General features: G+C 42.8%; 1 protein-coding gene across 4 annotated transcripts in view; it reads left to right on the top strand.

The window, feature by feature from the left end:
• Positions 1-4414: 4414 nt before the first annotated feature.
• LOC112246533 (protein Jade-1-like) overlaps positions 4415-15191 on the top strand; it is a 225215-nt gene continuing 214438 nt past the window's right edge. For 2 of the 4 annotated variants that reach the window (XM_042309074.1, XM_042309071.1), the window contains exon 1: positions 4415-5390. The gene's annotated coding sequence lies outside the window, so the exon portion shown is untranslated. The remainder of the gene's footprint in view (positions 5391-15191) is intronic. The other 2 variants (XM_042309073.1, XM_042309072.1) reach the window with 2 other exon arrangements.

The raw sequence follows: 15191 nt of genomic DNA, 5'->3' as shown, positions 1-15191 counted from the left end.
CTCTGCTGTTGGGACAGCTTTATCTAGGCCATAACAGTTTGTGGGCATCATTTGTCACTGTTAAAGTGCAATTAGTGTATTGTTCAGTGTTGTGTTATGTTGAGTAGTGGCTTTGCTGGCATGCATCAAAAACAATTGAGGGGGAGTTTGCCCCGCCAAGATTTATATGCTAAAATTACTGGACGTTCATCACTCCTTTACCCCTTTGACAGAGAAACACCAGATACAGTAAGAAGCTATAGTCTTCTTTGTCATTTGACACTGCAGAGATAAAGATACTATAAATGAACATTGTGATATATCAAAAATAAAATATGATATCCTTCCGACCCAAAAGTACCCCAGGCTACTTGCCCATGAAAATAAAGGCCTTTTTTTCAAAGGCAGGGTAGAATAGAAACCCTCCAAGAACATACTGACACATCTTTGGCCTCCTCTTCATGTAACCAGGGGGCACTTTCTTTTACAGACATGCCTGGAACAAGATCAGAGAGAAATACTCCCTTCATTTCTAAGGAAGGAGCCTTTGGGGGCTTGTTTTGACACGAAGTCATTGATATGCTGTATGATTCCAGGGGCAAGCCAAAAAGGTGTTTCACAGACCACCCTACCTAACTCTGTCTATATGAAGGGGTTGGGACAACACCCTGACAAGTATGAATGGAACAAGATAGGGGATGGGGGCAAAAGTGTAAAAAAAAATGTGTGCAGGACTTGTATTGCAGAGTAGGACTAGTTGGTTACCCCTTAATGTGTAATTAACCATGTATAGATATTTTAACACCACCATTCACAAGGTAAAAGTACAATGCACTACTGCTCTTTCACATCTTCCTGAGAAAGTAAAAAATAACAGAAGGAATCATCAACCACAAATATGTGGCAAGCACCAATATGACAATCACAAAATGGTATAACCAGTGATTACAGATGGATAAACTATCTACTAATAATTAACAGCTTATAAACTACTCATACCCTTTATAAATCCTTATACAATAAGTATACCCCAAAAATGTGAAGTGTTACAAACTCTGTATAATCTATGCAGTGTCAAGTATTGTAAATGACTTGCAGTGCAAAGTGCTGTCAGGGATCTATCAGAGAAATGTAAAAACCCTCAGAACCAGCTGGAAGAAAGGCTAGTCCCAGTTTAAATGCAAAGCACTTCAAAATGCTTTGTTTGCACACACCCTTACATATTTATACAGGCAGTCTCACAGAGCTAAGTATACTGTATATGTAGACGTACATATGAAGAGCACAATGTCCTCTGCCAGTTACGCTTCTAGCTGTTTGTGCATTCATTACAAAGGGAAATCCCAGAGGTTGAAATATAATGAGGTGCACACATTACAATCTCAATCAAAATATCGGCAATCTTGGTTATGTTATATATGGGCAGCTTCCAACCTATACGATTCCCATTTTATAGAGTGAAATAAACCATTATAATTATAGGCACAACATAGCGCACCATGAAGCATGAAATATACACTGATGCTGACATAATATACTGTTCCAAGAGGCTTCACAACAAATATTTTTTGATGAGTCATCTAATGTATGTATGCTTACTCAGGAGAAACTATAATTGGGAGCCATTGAGACAACAGGTATCCTTTTCAGCAGCGTGCTTGTGATGAGCCAAGGAAGGATTACCCCCCACTCCAATATCACTGACTGGGTTTGCATCCCAAATCCCTGGTCAAAAGCAGAGCACTATATAGGTAATAGGTTTCCATTTGGGACATAACCTGAAATGCTTTGTACAACAATGTCAATGCCTTACAAATGGGATAAGTATGAGAGGTATACAGTCAGCTAGGCTTGTAGAGGAAAACAAATGATGGCTTTATAAGTATATAGTATATACCGATGATGATAATAGTCTCTTATAGTAGATCTATTCTAAATCATAATTTTTAGATGCTCAGCTTATTTTACCTCAGGAGATAATGATAACATCTTCACATCTCAGTTTAAAACATTGCACACTTTTCAATCACAGTTTCTTTTGTTGGCCTGTACCATATAATTATAAAATACTGCAGAGTGCTGTGCTGAAGATCTCTATAGAGATTTAAAGTATGAAAGAGCTGTAATCAATGAATGGCCTAGATAATTTTAGGAGTCGACAGTCTAGACCATAATGAACCTCATTTGATGTATGACTTTTCTTTCTGCAGGTGTTTCAGTCTGTCACTCTCCCAGGTTTGTCAGACTGCAATATTATATAATATTGCAATATTAACCATCAGCAGATACAGTGGCATTGATGTAGGTAGGTGATATTTGGATGCCCTGGTCTGATTGAAAGACTGTTGGAAGCCACAATCAAACCCAAAGGATAGGCCTTGAGTGAAAGAGAATGACAACTTAGACTAACCACAGGCTCTTCTAAAGAGAGGAGGGCTGCATCCCAATTATGAATAAATCAATAATTGAGCGTTTATTTAACCAAAAAGGTTTATTGAGAACCCATTCTCATTTACAATAACAACCAGGCCAAGAGGCATAACATTGTAACAGTGAACAGGACAACACACAATATCACAACAAATGAATAAAACACTCTTTACAGAGGAAAGATACAAATCAGTGGAGGCTGCTGAGGGGAGGACGGCTCGTAATAATGGCTGGAACGGAGTAAATGGAATGAAATCAAACACCTGGAAACCATGTGTTTGATGTATTTGATAGAATTCCACTGATTCCGCTCCAGCCATTACCACGAGTCCGTCCTCCCCAATTTAGGTGCCACCCTGTTGTACAAATTCATCAAATATACAACAATAAGAAATATTCATAGTGTGTTAGAGCAGAAAAGTCTAAGGCAACACAGCAGACTTAATGATCAGCAGGTACATTGATCAGATAGCACCTCAGTTCATATATTTTTGAAGGAGTCTGGTGGGATGAATGTGACTGAGGGTCTTTTGCAGCTCATTCCAGTCGTTGGCAGCAGACAAACTGGAATGAACAAAGACCAAAGCAAGTGCTGGCTCTGGAATGACCAGAGTGATACATCTACCAGAACGCAGGCTGCTATTGGTAGTGGAGATGTTAAGGAGTGAGCTGAGGGTGAGGGGGGACCTGCCTATGAGGGTCTTGTATATAAATTGGTACCCTATTCCCTTTAAAGTGTACTACTTTTGACTAGAGTCCTATGGGTCCTAGTCAAAAGTAGTGCACTACACAGGGAAAAGGGTACGTGCCATTTTGGGACTCACACAATATATATTGCAGCATGGCTGAATATCTGCTAAATAAACGATGAGTCCAGTAGACAGTAATGGAGCACACAATCAAACGGCCATGGAGAGGCATTGCATGTTTTTCAAGGCACTTAACCCACCTGTGGTGCGGGGCAGGAAGGCTGCTACAGCACATTTGAATCTGTGCCAGAAAAATCCGGTGTCCTTCACAGCCTCATTTAACTTTGTATAAAAGAGCATTCCCCCATTACTAATGGAGTGACACCAGGTCCTACATCCAAAAAGCATCTCAGAGTAGGAGTGATACATCTACATCTAATCTTAATCATTATGATCTAAAAGGCCAAACTGATCCTAGATCAGTAATCATACTCTGAGAGACTTTGAGGATATGGGCCCTGATATAGCAATGTGCATTTCTGCACCTGCCAGCATAGTGTGTGCTGATGACGAAGATGTCAAACTGGAATCTGTGTCCCAATACTCCTCTGAATGCACTCCTCTTCGCCTTGTCTCCTGAATAGGGTTTCATGATGAACTACATATGGTTTGAAGTTATTTTTCATTGGTGGTCATGATGGAAAGGGGAGTGGGGGCAATGGGGAATGAACATTGGATGATAGTCAGATAGTCTGCCCTTGCTGAGGATGAGATGCTTAAAGAAAGAACTGTACCATTTGTATTTTATTTTTTTGTTCTAGAAATGCGTGCCAACGTATTTGTTCACATGTCAGAAGCACAACAAGCATTGACGTAAAATCCTGCGATGCATCATTGGCTATTGCAGGTGCCCCCGGAGCTGCAAGTAGGAGGCGCGCTCGCCACATGAAAGCGCGTGCGATTACTACTTGATACAATAACCTACACCGTAGATCTACAAAATACAGCTCACTCCTTATTTACATGTCATTGTAGTAAATGAGGTGGATTGATAGGTCTATCACTTGTCAATGTGTGAACCAACATCGTAGATTGGAGTGGATTGAATATTGAGTTAAACGTTTGCAAGTAGACCTAACTTTATTTTCATGTATATGTTTGTTCAATGTCTTATTATTATGAAAATAAGACAAATATTAACATTAACAATATTATTTAGGAAATATGTTTTTTTCAACGTTGTCTCTGTAAATGTTTATTATTGTGCTGCTATCATGAACCCGCCCAAACAAACCGCCCACTTAACGGTAGCTTTCACTTTCAAAAGAGTGACAGGTGAAGAATATAATCCCTTTTTCTTATTTCAGGTTGGAGCCTATGCATGATGTTTGGCGAAAGTAAGCCATTTTAAAGATATTAGAATCGTCTTTCAGTGACAGCAAATATAAATACGTCATTAATATGGCGCCAAAAGAGTTTAAAGTATGATCTTATTTTGTTGTAAGGTTGCGCACCCGCCAGTGCAATCGCACAAGAGAGAAGAACGCGAGCGAGCAAGGACGGAGCGAATGAGCAGACTATATGTTTTTAGGTGGAACGTTGCCAAACGAGCCAGCTTGCTATCTTTCATGACTCATTCTTTGAAAATTAGGCATATTTTTTTTCTCTACTGGATTTGAGGAAAACATACTCCCATGACAAATCAGGACCTGGGGAATACCACATTGGATTTGGACTATTTTCGAAATGCGACATGGCTTTCAAAATGATATTTGTTAGCTTACCTTGCTGTACCATAGCTAGCGTACAGTAGAACCGACTTGCTGGATGCGGCTATCTTGCAAGCACGTTCGCTAGCTAGAGAATTTGGATTTAAGGATGATATACTCCTAAAGTCAGCTAAATGTAGCTAACTGCATTTAGCTGATACCTGCGAATGCGGACATCGCAGGTTTGTTGACTGTTATGTTATACTGTCGGATAGACTATCATGGCGTAAATTTGTCAATTGGTACTTTTTATTTTGACTCTTGGGAGAGCATCTGACGTGCTGTCAACACCATACAGCCTCGCAGGCATAGTCCTGTCACCAACGTGAATAGACAGGGGGCTAACTAACTAGCTCGCTAGCTAGGGGTAAGTTGGCTACACTGGAATTTGACCACCGTGAAATTCACTGTCGCTAGCTACATGTGGTTAACTTAAAATTATATCGTAATTTCTCATCATCGCCCATCGTCCAGAGTCGAGGACGTTTCGCAGCCCGACCCTGACTGCAATCAAGATAAAAAGGTGGGTTAGATTTTGGTTTCTTGCTTCCCCCAAGAAGTACGGTACGGTGCAGTAGCATGTAGCACAGGGTGAGAAGCACGCACTTCCAGAGCGGTTAGGGAAATGTGTAGTGTGCATGGGTCTAATGGCTGTGATAACTAGCTAAATAGCGAGCACGGGTAGAACATCATGCAACTGCAACTTTTTTATTGAATAAAATGTGAAAATGTCAGGTCCCAGTTCACTAGCAATGTTTGCAACGCCAACTACGCAGCGAGTATTATTTATAGACGGGCGTCATGTTCACTGCTGTTATTAAATAATTTTGGTAGCGGGATTTTCCCGAGGTGCTGTTAAATTACATTCGCCGGTGAAATACATTATTTAATTATTTGTTGAATTCTAATACATGATTGGCAACTTATGGAAGTGTGTGCATGTTTGCGGGAGGAGGGACCGCGGCTCGCCAACGTATGGCGCTGAAAATACACTTAGCTAATGTGATCAAAAATGATCTGCCAGTTGAAAAGATTACAATAGAGGAGGATCATTTTGGTAATAACGATTGCGTTCTAAAACTGCATTTGGAAAAAGTTACTGTTGCCATCCACTGTCGCTCAATTGTGGATTTGAAATTATGGCCGCATGTGAATTACGTTCCCAAAAAGGGGAGGTGTTTTGGAAGGCTAAGTAAGCACGCACATATCTAAGAATTAGAACAAGCTCAGTACTCTTATCTCAGTCTACCTCTCTGCGTGCTGTGCCGATCTACTGTAGGGGGGAGTGGCTCTTGTTTACCTTCAGAAACTCTGCGCTCATAGAACAGGGGGTGGGACTAGATTTTTGCTGCGCATGGTTAGTAGAGGGACAGAGCAGCATCTTGATGTTCCCATTTTAAGAAATGAGAACTTGATGTTCATAGTCAGATATATATTTTGGATAGAGAATTTCCAGGGTTCAAATTACACATTGACTCTTGAGGGTGCCTCACATTGATATCTTTGACAGTTGTGGGGGGCTCCCATTGACATTTAAGTTCTTATGAGTTGTTTGGGGGAGGGGGGGTGGAATTGTTATGGGAGTTGCCAATGCATGTGAAGTTTACCTTTAAAGCACATTACATTCAAATGTGTTCTTGAGGTAATTCCTTATAGATACTCTATAATGGTCCTCTAGTCAGTAAAATATTGTTTCTTACAATCCATTACCGGCTCCCATGATTAGAATAGTATAACAATCCATCCTGTTTCTCTTATTGCACAGATGTAATTGAACTGGTTATTTCATTGAATCAATTAAGTCTGAATCATCTGGGGACTTGTTAAATGTTCCCAGTTGTGACAGCTCCCTTCCTACCCACCCTCCAGCTGGGCATGAAACAGGAGATGAGTCATGCTGTGGGGACATGTCTCTCTCTCTCAAATCTCTATTTTTCCCTGGAGGCCAGCTGTTCTTACCTAGAAAAGAACAGTAGTTTGTTTACAAGCAAAACTGGAATTTTGTGATTTTTAGGGAAAAGGCCATTAGGCCTTCAAGAGATGCCCAATCTGCCAGGGCACCAAGGCCCATCTGCTAGGGCACCAAGGCCATTAACAAAATAGCTAATTAAACTGAAAAACACTATCTATTCTGTTAAGTGTATGTAAATGTTGATCCACAATTAGCCTACATGTCAAAGTGTAGGTGATAGCCTATGTGTATTGGCTATAATTTGTCATGTCCAGACAGGAGGGAGGTGCCAGAAAATGTAGCCAGACTTTTAATTATTACCGTTCAAAAGTTTGGTGTCACTTAGAAATGTCCTTGTTTTCCATGAAAATATACATTAAATAAGTTGCAAAATGAATAGGAAATATAGTCAAGATGTTGACAAGGTTATAAATAATGATTTTTCAATTGAAATAATAATTTGGCGCAATGTGCTTTGTGGCTTGGCCTGAAAAATAAATGATGACCTTTTGTATTGAAGACTAGAGCCTGACCAATATGACATTTTTGGATCTGATTTTAGAGTGGAAATATTCTCAGATAACCTATATCTGCCAATATTTTGATTATTATAGCAAAAAAAGCTGATTTCTTAAATTTGAGGAAATAACATGAATGTAAGCACCACCAGAAAGACAAGATTTTTAACAGAAAAACTGTGTTACTCTAGTGTTACTGAGTCCAGCCCCAAAAAATGCCTGTGAAGACTGAGCTGCATCATGTTATTGAGCTGGAAAACAACATTTTCAATGTATTGGTATTTAGCTCTGTTTTCATCGATTTTTAAGACTGTAGCCACTGAATCCTGGTATTTGCCAGTTGAAAGGAAAAACGTCAATCACAAAATTTGCAGCTGGCACACCTCTCGCCCCAAGCATTGCCTGAGTGAACGTTCCTTGCTATCCGGGATCATTAGGACGTCCATACCCTCATTTAAATGGCAAGCAAAATGGCTGAATTGAGTAAAGGGTATTCTCCTGCTTCTACACAAAACAGTGAAAACTCTGACTCTATCGCCGACCATAAGGCCATTAAATGCATTTTATGTGACATGTTCACACTCATCCAAGTGAAGGACCTTTCTGAAAATTTCACCTGTGTCAAATGCCACGGGAAAAATGCTGCAAGAAGAGGATCATTACTTTACTTGAGAAAATTAAAGCTCTGGATGAGCGTCTGATTTTGGACACCTCGCGTTTAACTGCATTTGTTGATACATCTTTTCGAAGAGTGACGACAGTAATGGAACTTATGGATCTTGAGCATTTCCCCACCTTACGGACTTCTGAAATTAGCCAAAAGTCTGATGCTATCAGCTCTACCCGTGGAGGGTGTGATTGGATCCCGGAGGAGGAAGAGACGTGCACCACAGCGTTCTGTTTTTTTCTTGCAGCGTTGTGACAAACTCTCATTGTTTTGAGCCACTGTCCCCGCTGTCTTCCTCAGGGTGTACGGACACCGGGTACGCAGATGCTGTAGCTTATACACTGACGCTGTCTTCCTCCGGGGATACGGACACCGGGTACGCAGATGCTGTAGCTTATACACTGACGCTGTCTTCCTCCGGGCATACGGACACCGGGTACGCAGATGCTGTAGCTTATACACTGACGCTGTCTTCCTCCGGGCATACGGACACCGGGTACGCAGATGCTGTAGCTTATACACTGACGCTGTCTTCCTCCGGGCATACGGACACCGGGTACGCAGATGCTGTAGCTTATACACTGACGCTGTCTTCCTCCGGGCATACGGACACCGGGTACGCAGATGCTGTAGCTTATACACTGACGCTATCTTCCTCAGGGCGTACGGACACCGGGTACGCAGATGCTGTAGCTTATACACTGACGCTGTCTTCCTCCGGGCATACGGACACCGGGTACGCAGATGCTGTAGCTTATACACTGACGCTGTCTTCCTCAGGGCGTACGGACACCGGGTGCGCAGATGCTGTAGCTTATACACTGACGCTGTCTTCCTCCGGGCGTATGGACACCGGGTACGCAGATGCTGTAGCTTATACACTGACGCTGTCTTCCTCCGGGCATACGGACACCGGGTACGCAGATGCTGTAGCTTATACACTGACGCTGTCTTCCTCAGGGCGTACGGACACTGGTTACGCAGATGCTGTAGCTTATACACTGACGCTGTCTTCCTCCGGGCGTACGGACACCGGGTACGCAGATGCTGTAGCTTATACACTGACGCTGTCTTCCTCCGGGCATACGGACACCGGGTACGCAGATGCTGTAGCTTATACACTGACGCTGTCTTCCTCCGGGCATACGGACACCGGGTACGCAGATGCTGTAGCTTATACACTGACGCTGTCTTCCTCCGGGCATACGGACACCGGGTACGCAGATGCTGTAGCTTCTACACTGACGCTGTCTTCCTCAGGGCGTACGGACACCGGGTACGCAGATGCTGTAGCTTATACACTGACGCTGTCTTCCTCCGGGCATACGGACACCGGGTACGCAGATGCTGTAGCTTATACACTGACGCTGTCTTCCTCCGGGCATACGGACACCGGGTACGCAGATGCTGTAGCTTATACACTGACGCTGTCTTCCTCCGGGCATACGGACACCGGGTACGCAGATGCTGTAGCTTCTACACTGACGCTATCTTCCTCAGGGCGTACGGACACCGGGTACGCAGATGCTGTAGCTTATACACTGACGCTGTCTTCCTCCGGGCATACGGACACCGGGTACGCAGATGCTGTAGCTTATACACTGACGCTGTCTTCCTCCGGGCGTACGGACACCGGGTGCGCAGATGCTGTAGCTTATACACTGACGCTGTCTTCCTCCGGGCATATGGACACCGGGTACGCAGATGCTGTAGCTTATACACTGACGCTGTCTTCCTCCGGGCATACGGACACCGGGTACGCAGATGCTGTAGCTTATACACTGACGCTGTCTTCCTCAGGGATACGGACACTGGTTACGCAGATGCTGTAGCTTATACACTGACGCTGTCTTCCTCCGGGCGTACGGACACCGGGTACGCAGATGCTGTAGCTTATACACTGACGCTGTCTTCCTCCGGGCATACGGACACCGGGTACGCAGATGCTGTAGCTTATACACTGACGCTGTCTTCCTCCGGGCATACGGACACTGGGTACGCAGATGCTGTAGCTTATACACTGACGCTGTCTTCCTCCGGGCATACGGACACCGGGTACGCAGATGCTGTAGCTTATACACTGACGCTGTCTTCCTCCGGGCATACGGACACCGGGTACGCAGATGCTGTAGCTTATACACTGACGCTGTCTTCCTCCGGGCGTACGGACACTGGGTACGCAGATGCTGTAGATTCTACACTGACGACCACCTACACTATGGGCTCTTGTGTTTAGGGTGCCTGACTTACTTAATGATCAAGTTTATAACGACATGTTTAGGGTAAATATGGACACCCCTGCTGTTTTTAAGTCTTGCAAAGTGCTGGGTTTGTTACATTTTAAATGTGCAAAGTATGATATCAAATATGGACTTTGTCAGTGTTCGTGTCGTGCATCCAGATAATCTTCTTTTATCAAAGACTTGGTTAAATGATTTGATCATGGATAATGACATTGCTAATTACAGCATTTTTTAGTTGTGATCAGCAGAGAAGGGGTGGCGATGTACACTACAGTTCAAAAGTTTGGGGTCACTTAGAAATGTCCTAGTTTTTGAAAGAAAAGCTTTTTTTTGTCCATTAAAATCAAATTGATCAGAAATACAGTGTAGACATTGTTAATATTGTAAATGGCTATTGTAGCTGGAAACGGCAAATTTTCATTTAATGGAATATCAAGTTGCCGCTATTTTAATAACCAAAAATGTGCTTTTCTTTCAAAATCAAGGACATTTCTAGGTGACCCCAAACTTTTGAATGGTAATGTATGTGAGAATGCTGTTCATTGACTACAGCTCAGCGTTCAACATCATAGTGCCAATGAAACTAATCACTAAGCTAAGGACCCTGGGACTCAACACCTTCCTCTGCAACTGGATCCTGGACTTCCTGATGGGCCGCCCCCCGGGTGCTAAGGGTAGGCAACAACGTGTCTGCCACGCTGATCCTCAACACGGGCCCCTCAGGGGTGTGTACTTTGACCCCTCCTGTACTCCCTGTTCACCCACGACTGCGTGGCCAAACAGGACTACAACGCCATCATTTAAGTTGGCTGATGACACAACAGTGGTAGGCCTAATCACTGACAATGATGAGACAGCGTATAGGGATGAGGTCAGAGAACTGGCAGTGTGGTGCCAAGACAACAGCCTCTCCCTCAATGTGAGCAAGACAAAGGAGCTGATTGTGGACTACAAAAAAAGGCAGAACAGGTCTCCATTAACATCAACAGGGCTGAAGTGGAGCACGTCGAGAGTTTCATGTTCCTTAGTGTCCACATCACCAACAAACTATCATGGTCCAAACACACCAAGACTGTTGTGAAGAGGGCATGACAAGACCTTTTAACCCTCAGGAGACTGAAAAGATTTGACATGGGTCCCCAGATCCTCAAAAAGTTCTACAGCTGCACCATTGAGAGCATCCTGACCGGTTGCATCGCCGCCTGGTATGGCAACTGCTCAGCATCCTACCGTAAGGTGCTACAGAGGGTAATGCGTACGGCCCAGTACATTACTGGGGCCAAGCTTCCTGCAATCCAGGACCTATATAATAGGCGGTGTCAGAGGAAAGACCATAAAATTGTCAGAGACTCCAGTCACCAGAAGTCATAGACTGTTTTCTTTGCTACCGCACAGCAAGTGGTACCGGAGCTGTGGACCAAAAGGCTCCTTAACAGCTTCTACCCCCAAGCCATAAGACTGCTGAACAATTAATCAGCTGGCCACCGGACTATTACATTGACCCCATACCCTCCAATTATTTTGTACACTGCTGCTACTTGCTGTTTATTATCTATGCATAGTCACTTCACCCCTACCTACATGTACAAATGACCTCTAACCTGTACCCCTGCACATTGACTCGGTACCAGTACCCCTTGTATATAGCCTCATTATTGTGCTACTTTTGATTTATTTTTTCTTAACTCTTCTTGAACTGCACTGTTGGTTAAGGGCTTGTAAGTAAACATTTCACTGTTTTATTCGGCACATGTGACTGTTTGATTTGATTTGACGAGTTTGTCAAGAAGTTAAGAATTAAGTTGGCCTTCTTCTATAAGAATAGGGCTTGCCTTTCATTAAATAGTAGAAAATTGATAATTCCGTCTACATTCATTCCCGTTATAGATGATGGCGATATTATATAAGTGAATGCAGCTACCAGTGTTTTGAAGCCCTTGGACACAATTTATCATAGTGCACTTTGTTTAATAACATCTGACAGTTTTGACAGTCACCACTGCATCCTTTATCATAAAGTTGGTTGGACCTCGCTAAAAACACGTTGGTCACTTCCTTATTCTGTTTTTGTTTAGAAAGCCTTGCTCAAAAAACTACCAAATTTTTTTAAATTGTTTTTTTTAACCTTTAACCAAGCAAGTCAGTTAAGAACAAATTCTTATTTACAATGACGGCCTAGGAACAGTGGATTTACTTCATGTTCAGGGGCAGAATTACAGATTTGTACCTTGTCAGCTCGGGGGTTTGAACTTGTAACCTTCCGGTTGCTAGTCCACCGCTCTTAACCACTAGGCTACCCTGCTGCCCCAATTTACTTAACATCATTGTTGAAATATAGAAACTCGTATTACAACACTAGATCACAGGGTTGGTTAATGCTGGAGACTCCACATGTATCCACAGAGTTGGGTAAATCTCAGTGGTGGGCCGTCAGGGCCAGCAAGGCCTTCTCTGCTGCCTAAACATCATCAGAATATAATTTAAATATATATATATTTTCCCACAAATATGTATTAAATTATTCCCCAGAGTAAGAGTTATACTCTTCATTTCATCTTCATTTCATAGCTTGCACTGCTTCCAGCCCCAGGTTGAGATTTGGAGGGCTGGTCTTTATGTTAGATCTTTTATCCAATCATATTCAGCCATCATGTGTTGACAGCGGTCTAAAATCTGCCCCCAGGCCTTCAGAATCAACAGTGCGGGCGCTTGTAGCTTAAAGTGAATGGAAATGAAAATTTAGTGTCAACCAATAAGCTTTAGAGTTGGCTATTGTACGCCTGCTGGCACAGGAGCCAGCTAGCAGGCGTAGTGCGTGCACGTCTTTTGATTGGATTACCAATATTGAGAGGCAGGTCCTATATGGGCAGGTCTATGCAGAACCTCAGAACTAGGAAACTGAATTTGATAAGCAAATTAATTTGCGTACTACTAAGCTGTTTTTTCAACCCACAATGGCGGAAGGAGGAGAAGTTATCGATTTGGTCGAGGATATAATTATAATGCCATTCTCAAGACAAACTTTTCAAGAAAAGTTAGACATTGTAAGGAGAGGTCGCCCGACGCCGACGCTACAAAGCCTGTCACAGGCGGGAAAGGGGTTCGTTCGCCACTTTCAAAGTTCCAACTACGGGCGCTATCAATGGCTCACAGTCTCCGAGAAGCACTGCAAACTGTACTGCTGGGAATGCCTATTATTATAATTGAGCGAGAGAGGCGCAGGTTGTCAAATCTACGATGACACAGCACGCATCTCAAGTTCACCCAGCGCACGCAGAGGCCCAGCACAAGGAGACCCTCGTACATACTACCAACAACTCTACAGCATTATTCTGGACAACATTCTTTGCCTGATACGAAACCGGTTTCAAGACCACGAAAAGCAAACAGCCTTCTCCAGCTTAACAGAGAGTCACGGAACACTGTTCAACCTATCCAAGCTAAAAACAGAACTGACTGTAATGTATGCTATGACTGATTTTGAATGGAAAAATCAGAATGAGGACATGGGGCAACTTTACACATTGGCATGTGTGACAGTGACTCTCCCTGTGTCCACGGCATCTGTCGAGCGGTCATTCTCGGCCTTAAAGCGAATCAAAACGTATTCCAGAAATGCTACTGGACAGACTCGGCTTTCAGCATTAGCCTCCATGTCGATAGAAAAGGACTTATTGGTGGAACTAAAACGCACAGATAGACTGTACAACCGAGTCATTAAAGTCTTCTTGAGGAAAGAAAGGAGGATGGATTTTGTGTTCAAATAATCAGTCTTTGGTGTGTAGGCACACAATGCATTTGATTTTTTATTAAATGTGTATGTTTCTCATTTTATTTCGTTAATATTAAATAGCCTATGTTGCAAATTAATTTTAATTTTCAGTGAATAGTTATGTGTCTTTGTCATCACGGTGAAACTGCTTTGGGTGCGTGTGACAATGCGCTGTTTAGTGAATACACTGTATTTTTTGGGGGGGGACTTAAAGCTCAAAGTTTGTGGACCAGAAATGGATAGAAGAAGAATATTAATGTAACTCTGTTGCACTCGACTATGTTCTTGCCTATTAGATGAACTGTACTGTATTGTACTCTTCCCCTGCAATTCTCTGAATAAAAATGTCAATTTCAAGGTGACGCACAGCTTGGTTATACTGTTTTTCTGTCTAAATGTATAGTGTGTAGAGCCATGGCATCATAATGATGGTAATAAGAGGTGGATTAATTCGGGTGGGACTGTGTAGGACCTCACTGAAGGCCCAGGCCCACGGCACGCCACTGGTAAATCTGCCTTTTCCCACCAGGCCCCTGTCATGTGGAATGATCTCCAAGTAACGTTTCATTTGGATGTGTTGTCTCTGGGTCAGTTTAGGAGAAAGGCTAGGGATTTTTATATTGATGAATGTGTTTTGTTTTGTTTGAATGTGTATATAATATTTGCTATTTAATTTAGTTTTAAATTGTGTATAATTTTATTTTTTGCATTGTTCCCAGGGCACATTTGCAAATGAGACCTAGGTCTCAATGTGCTTTCCCTCACTAAATAAAATATAAATAAAAAAGTTGACATTTTTAAATGGTTAGGATTTAGTGTAGTGATATCCCAAGGATTCCACATGGCAAGAACCCTCAGTGAACAGCATCAAGCATTCTCTCATAGCCAGTTAGCTGGCTAGCTAGCTAGCACTCATCATGGAAATGGGGGTGGCGAAATGTGAATTTGGACAGGACCAGTCCCTGACAAGTGTAAGGGAACTCTCCCTTGAAATGGACAAAAATGAATGGGAACATATTGGCACTGTAACAACAATATACATGGTGTCCAATACCACTCAATTGGACGTCGTTTCATTCAAAGTTGATTGCAAATGCCAAGTGTAACACTGCAAAAATCCAATAGATGGCGAGTGCGCTCTACCGTAATTTTTCATATTGCAAATGTAACACA

Source organism: Oncorhynchus tshawytscha, linkage group LG30 (genome assembly GCF_018296145.1).
Source record: "Oncorhynchus tshawytscha isolate Ot180627B linkage group LG30, Otsh_v2.0, whole genome shotgun sequence".
Classification (NCBI taxonomy): domain Eukaryota; kingdom Metazoa; phylum Chordata; class Actinopteri; order Salmoniformes; family Salmonidae; genus Oncorhynchus; species Oncorhynchus tshawytscha.
Note: the sequence above shows the minus strand (reverse complement) of the source record. Positions and strands in the feature narration are given on the sequence as shown.